The sequence below is a fragment of the Oncorhynchus mykiss genome, chromosome 3 (assembly GCF_057628025.1).
Source record: "Oncorhynchus mykiss isolate SJ-2025 chromosome 3, ASM5762802v1, whole genome shotgun sequence".
Taxonomy (NCBI): domain Eukaryota; kingdom Metazoa; phylum Chordata; class Actinopteri; order Salmoniformes; family Salmonidae; genus Oncorhynchus; species Oncorhynchus mykiss.
The window spans coordinates 61,343,556-61,350,690 of NC_143024.1; positions in this window are offsets into that span (position 1 = coordinate 61,343,556).

Here is a 7,135-nt window from a genome sequence, read left to right on the forward strand (position 1 = left end):
AATCGTTTTTTTCCCCCTCAAATCTACACACAATAACCCATAATGATGAAGCAAAAACAGGCTAATTTAAATAAAATAACTGAAATATCACATTTACATATGTATTCAGACCTTTTAAATCAGTACTTTGTTGAAGCACCTTTTGGCAGTGTCTTTAGGTGCCATTTGGCAAAACTCCAAGCGGGCTGTCATGTGCCTTTTAGTGAGAAGTGGCTTCCCGTCTGGTCACTCTACAATAAAGGCCTGATTGGTGGAGTGCTGCAGAGATGGTTGTCCTTCTGGAAGGTTCTACCATCTCCACAGAGGAATTCTAGAGCTCTGTCAGAGTGATCATCGGGTTCTTGGTCACCTCCTGACCAAGACAATTATCCCCCGGTTGAGGCCAGCTCTAGGAAGAGTCTTGGTGGTTCCAAACTTCTTCCATTTAAGAATGATGGAGGCCACAGTGTTCTTCAATGCTGCAGAAATGTTTTGGTACCCTTCCCGAGACTTGTGCCTCGACACAATCCTGTCTCGTGCTCTACGGACAATTCCTTCGACCTCATGGTTTGGTATCTGCTGTGAACGTTGGAACCTTACATAGACAGGTGTGTGCCTTTCCAAATCATGTCCAATCAATTGAATTTACTACAGGTGGACTCCAATCAAGTTGTAAAAACATCTCAAGGGTGATCAATGGAAACAGGATGCACCTGAGCTTAATTTCGTGTCTCATAGCAAAAGGTCTGAATACTTATGTAAATACGTTGTAATTATTATTATTTTTTATAAATGTGCAAAAATTTCTAACAAACTGTTCTGACTCATTATGGGGTATTGTGTGTAGATTGCTGAGAATGTAAAAAAAACTCAATTTTGGAATAAGGCTGTAACGTAACAAAATGTGGAAAAAGTCAAGGGGTCTGAATACTTTCTGAAGGCACTGAACGTAGATGTTAAGTTACGCAAATCATAAATATTTTTTATTCATATATAAAAAGAGTGTGGCTAATGGTAGGTAGCTGATGGTGTAGACAGATTCAACTGAGTTTACTTCAATACAGCCTTTGTGTAACTACTCAAGTAGGCTACATCACAGTCAACATGTCAGAGCATATTCATAAATAGAAATTAACACAAACAGTTTAGCAGTAGCTACATTTAGGGAAGCAATCTCTGCAGTCTAACTGGAGAAATTCTGCTCCTCAGGCATTTCCTGGGGAGTAATCTGCTCTCACATTCCATTTGGGACATAGTTATCTGATGTATGAGGGTTTATGAATCTTCTCGCAGAAACTCACATGTGCTTCTAGTTTAATAGTTAATTTGATTTCTATAAATACATTATACTGTGGTCAAGAGATTTGTTGTGGGTTCAACCAGGTGAAGGGTTAAAGGTTTCAATGATCGGAATTATGAAACAGATTGATGACTGACTTGATTTCCCTTGACATTTAGCGCTCGGCTTATTTTTCAGTGAAAACTCATGTCTAGATCCACTGTGTGTGGAGCCTTTAAAACATGTAAAAAAAATACTCTTTGTTGTAGCCCTTTTTCAGTAGTAGGAAACTTTGAAAGGCATCTACATACCAGCTGCAACAAAGCAGCTGCCTGAATGCTAGTTAGCATCTGAAATGATGCTGTGTGTGCACCTGTGTTCTGCATGCGTGTTTACTATTACAAACTCACTGGATTATCTCCGAGCAACAGTGGGCCATTAGGCCCTGAAAGGCATACAGGCAGTCAGTGGGACAGCATACCTCCCAGGGGTAAAATCCCAGCAGGCCAATGGCCCACACAGGCCAATGGCCCAAATCAAGAGAAGACAGGACATTGTACAGGCAACAAAACATTCTAACATCATACTACAATGTGAACAGCTTACATTATATCATGAAGATGTTCAGCCCTCTGAGGGGCCAGGAATCACAACATATATGTTTGAATCATAGCACAGCTGCAACACAATTTTCACTAGGCCTATATACAGGGAACTGCCAAAATAAACACCAACGTAAAGTTTCTTATTAGGGAGTTGGGCTATCACAAGCCGCCAGAACAGCTTCAATGCGCCTTAGAATAGATTCTACAAGTGTCTGGAACTATATTGGAGGAATGCGACATCGTTCTTCCACAAGAAATTCCATAATTTGATGTTTTGTTGATGGTGGTGGAAAACTGTCTTTGGCACCGCTCCAGAATCTCCTATAGGCTAAAGCCTTGTTCATACTGCAGGCATTAATGCTCAAATCCGTTTTGGACTACTGACTGCCCAAACAGCTGACTGCCCAAATTACAAGTGACCAAATAAGTGACCAAATCGGATGTGAGTGTGTTCAGACAGGCAGTCACTTTCTGACAAGGCTACGCTAGTTGTCATTGTAACAACGGGTACAGTTGAGGTCAGAAGTTTACATACACCTTAGCCAAATACATTTAAACTCAGTTTTTCACAATTCCTGACATTTAATCCTAGTAAAAATTCCCTGTCTTAGGTCATTTAGGATCACCACTTTATTTTAAGAATGTGAAATGTTAGGATAATAGTAGAGAGAATGATTTCTTTCATCTTTTATTTCTTTCATCACATTCCCAGTGGGTCAGAAGTTTACATACACTCAATTAGTATTTGTTACCATTGCCTTTAAATTGTTTAACTTGGGTCAAATGTTTCGGATAGCCTTCCACAAGCTTCCCACAATAAGTTGGGTGAATTTTGGCCCATTCCTCCTGACAGAGCTGGTGTAACTGTGTCAGGTTTGTAGGCCTCCTTGCTCGCACACGCTTTTTCAGTTTTGCCCACACATTTTCAAAAAGGATTGAGGTCAGGTCTTTGTGATGGCCACTCCAATACTTTGACTTTGCTGTCCTTAAACCATTTTGCCACAACTTTGGAAGTATGCTTGGGGTCATTGGAAGACCCATTTGCTACCTAGCTTTAACTTCCTGACTGATGTCTTGAGATGTTGCTCCATGTGCATGTAATTCCACATCTTTAATCGGAGTGACACCTTCACAAAAAACAGGTAAACCGAACGTGACGCAACCGTGGCACACAAACACTCACAGAACATAAATAATTACCTACAAACACATGTGGAAAAAATGCTGCCTAAGTATGATTCCCAATCAGAGTCAACGATAGACAGCTGCCTCTGATTGGGAACCATACCTGGCCAACAAAGAACAGACAAACTAGAATGCCCACCCAAATCACACCCTGACCTAACCATATAGAGAAATAAACAGGCTCTCTAAGGTCAGGGTGTGACACCTCCCCCTTTTTCCTCCAAACATAACGATGGTCATTATGGCCAAACAGTTCTATTTTTGTTTCATCAGACCAGAGGACATTTCTCCAAAAAGTACGATCTTTGTCCCCATGTGCAGTTACAAACCGTAGTCTGGCTTTTTTATGGCGGTTTTGGAGCAGTGGCTTCTTCCTTGCTGAGTGGCCTTTCAGGTTGTCGATATAAGACTAGTTTTACTGTGGATAAAGATACTTTTGTACCTGTTTCCTACAGCATCTTCACAAGGTCCTTTGCTGTTGTTCTGGGATTGATTTGCACTTTTCACACCAAAGTATGTTCATCTCTAGGAGACAGAACGCATCTCCTTCCTGAGCGGTATGGCGGCCGGTACCGTCAGGCGTTTGGAAATTGCTCTCAAGGATGAACCAGACTTGTGAAGGTCTACAATTTTTTTCTGAGGTCTTGGTTGATTTCTTTTGATTTTCCCATGATGTCAAGCAAAGAGGCACTGAGTTTGAAGGTAGGCCTTGAAATACATCCACAGGTACACCTCCAATTGACTCAAATTTTGTCAGTTAGCCTATCAGAAGGTTCTAAAGCCATTACATTGTTTCTGGAGTTTTCCAAGAATTTTCCAAGATGTTTAAAGGCACAGTCAACTTAGTGTATGTAAACTTCCGACCCACTGGAATTATGATACAGTGAAATAATCTGTCTGTAAACAAATGTTGTAAAAATTACTTGTGTCATGCACAAAGTAGATGTCCTAATCGACTTGCCAAAACTATAGTTTGTTAACAAGAAATTTGTGGAGTGGTTGAAAAATGAGTTTTAATGACTGCAACCTAAGTGTATGTAAACTTCCAACTTCAACTGTATGTGTGCAGTGGTGTAGGCTGATTGGTGGTGGTGCTCATGCTTCCTATCACTCAGAAGTTATGTGGCAAGGTAAGGTGACAACAATTGCCCACCATGGATTTTTCCCAGTTCAATCAATCAAATTTATAAAACTCTTCTTACATTAGCTGATATCACAAAGTGCTGTACAGAAAACCCAGCCTAAAACCCCAAACAGCAAGCAATGCAGATGTAGAAGCACGGTGGCTAGGAAAAACTCCCTAGAAAGGCCAGAACCTAGGGAGAAACCTAGAGAGGAAGCAGTCTATGAGGGGTGGCCAGTCAACTGTTGGCTGTGCCGGGTGGAGATTATAACAGAACATGGCCAAGATGTTCAAATGTTCATAGATGACCAGCAGGGTCAAATAATAATAATCACAGTGGTTGTAGAGGGTGCAACAGGTCAGCACCTCAGGAGTAAATGTCAGCTGGCTTTTCATAGCCGATCATTCAGAGTATCTCTACCGCTCCTACTGTCTCTAGAGAGAGTTGAAAACAGCAGGTTTGGGACAAGGTAGCACGTCTGGTGAACAGGTTCCATAGCCGCAGCACCAGTTGAAACTGGTGTAGCAGCACGACCAGGTGGACTGGGGACAGCAAGGAGTCATCAGGCCAGGTAGTCCTGAGGCATGGTCCTAGGGCTCAGGTCCTCTGAGAGAAAGAGAGAAAGAAAGAAAGAAAGAAAGAAAGAAAGGAGAGAGAGAGAGAAAAAGAGAGAATTAGAGAGAGCATACTTAAATTCACACGGGACACCGGAAAAGAGAGGAGAAATACTCCAGATATAACAGACTCACCCTAGCCCCCCGACACAAACTATTGCAGCATAAAAACTGGAGGCTGAGACAGGAGGGGTTGAGACACTGTGGCCCCGTCAGTTAAACCTTGAATGTTGAAAACAATAGTGTAAGAACACTTTTAAAGCCTCTAAGAATAAGATGATCCAACTTTCAAGTCCTTTTTGGCTAGCCACAGCAGTCAACTGGCTAGCTAGGTAGCAGTTTATCTTCATAACAAATTCACTAATTTGTTTGTAAACAATTAACAAGCTAGTTAGCTACCACATTTTTTTGTCAAACTGTCAACAGAGTAGCTAGTAGGCAACAAGGCAAATAACAGTCTAAAAACCACTTGAGTGCTAATTAAATCAGATTTGTATCGGATTTCAAACCACTTACAAAGGTAGGTCGTTTTTGATCACGAGTCGGCCTGTTGCATCTGAGTCTACATCTTTGAAAAACGTTTTTTTAAATGTTCTTAACCAAAGTGGATTTTTGTTTTCTCATTGAAAAGTGTTTATTGTTATCTTGGCCTTTGTCAGAGCTTTTGAACATCATACAAACGGGGACAGCTTGGTCTGACGAGGCAATCACAACTATTGTGAAGTCCTTGCAGAGAAACCACATTGTAAAAATCACATCCATTCATTTGTGTGACATCAAAGAGGGTTGCAGTCCAAGTAAGCTTCAAACAGGGAGCTCACCCCGCAAAGCACATGGTAAGATCAGTGACATAACATCAAAACAGGAAGAAAAGAAGGTCAGATTAAATAATGCACTGTGCGAAATTGTGATGTAAATGTGCATACTGTGTATTGGTGCATCAAAATACATGAAGTTGCCAATATTATGTTTCAATAGAACAGCATGATGGAGTAGCTAAAGTGGAACAGGATTAAAAAAAAAAAAAAAGTTTTATTTAACCTTTATTTAACTAGGCAAGTCAGTTAAGAACGTGAATTCAGAAAATGTGGGAGACTTTTTGCATCCAACATATTAGCCCAACTCATGATGCATTTCTGAAATCCTCAATGCTTCCTAATCAAACAAATTGATTTGTCATTGGGGTACAATTAGGACTATAATGGTGTCCCAGTTTATCTATCCTGCTGTCTACCAAATCCAAACTGAAAACATGTTTTTTACTCAGTGCACGCAAATGGGTGTGTCATGCCTCCTGTGAATATGATATCAACATTTGTTTTTTTTGTGTGATTAGGAAACATCTTGAGGATTTCAGAAATGTATAATTCGTTGGGATAATATGTTGGATAGATGTCTAAAGAGGTTACAGAAGATCGTCAATGTAAAAAGCATCCCACTTAGTCTTGATACACCGTATTAGAGGTGTCATAATGCCCATAAAACCTAGCGGTCAAACAGGGAAATGGTTCCAATTGTTTTTCCACCAATTATTTTCCCCATAGGGAATTTTAGAAATACTTCAAATAAGGGCATGCAAATCTCTCTTGGGCAAGGTGACTTTTATCAATATATTAGTCTATTTATGCTCAGATTTGAAAATGCTAATTAGACAATAATAGACTACAAATCCCTGCATGTCACCTCTAGTTTATACCTTTGTGTCATGGTCGTTGAATGGAGGAGACCAAGGCGCAGCGTGATATGAATACATCTTCTATTTATTAATGAAGACGAACACTAAACAAACTATACAAAATAACAAAACGAACGTAAAGCTTTATTTTTTCTAAAAATAAAAAATATTATTTATTACGTTCAATACCATTCATTCTTTATAACTCATAATTTTCATTCATACTTCAATAATGGTATGTTAATTTAACTTAACAAAAAACCCAAAACAAAACCTCAGGGGAGCATCACCTGCCCCCCCGTCATCCTACAAACTACCTTTCCCTATCTCCCCATTGTAATGGTTTTCTTCTATCTCCTCCTCTGATGAAGAGGTAGAACAAGGATCGGACCAAAATGCAGCGTGTCGATTGCTATCCATGTTTTAATAAACAAACGTAAAACACAAATCAATACAAACACTACAAAATAAAGGACGTAATGAACGTAACGAAAACCTAAACAGCCTATCTGGTGGAAACACATAGACAGGAACAAGGACACTAAGGACAATCACCCACGACAAACTCAAAGAATATGGCTGCCTAAATATGGTTCCCAATCAGAGACAACGATAAACACCTGCCTCTGATTGAGAACCACTTCAGACAACCATAGACTTAGCTAGAACACCCC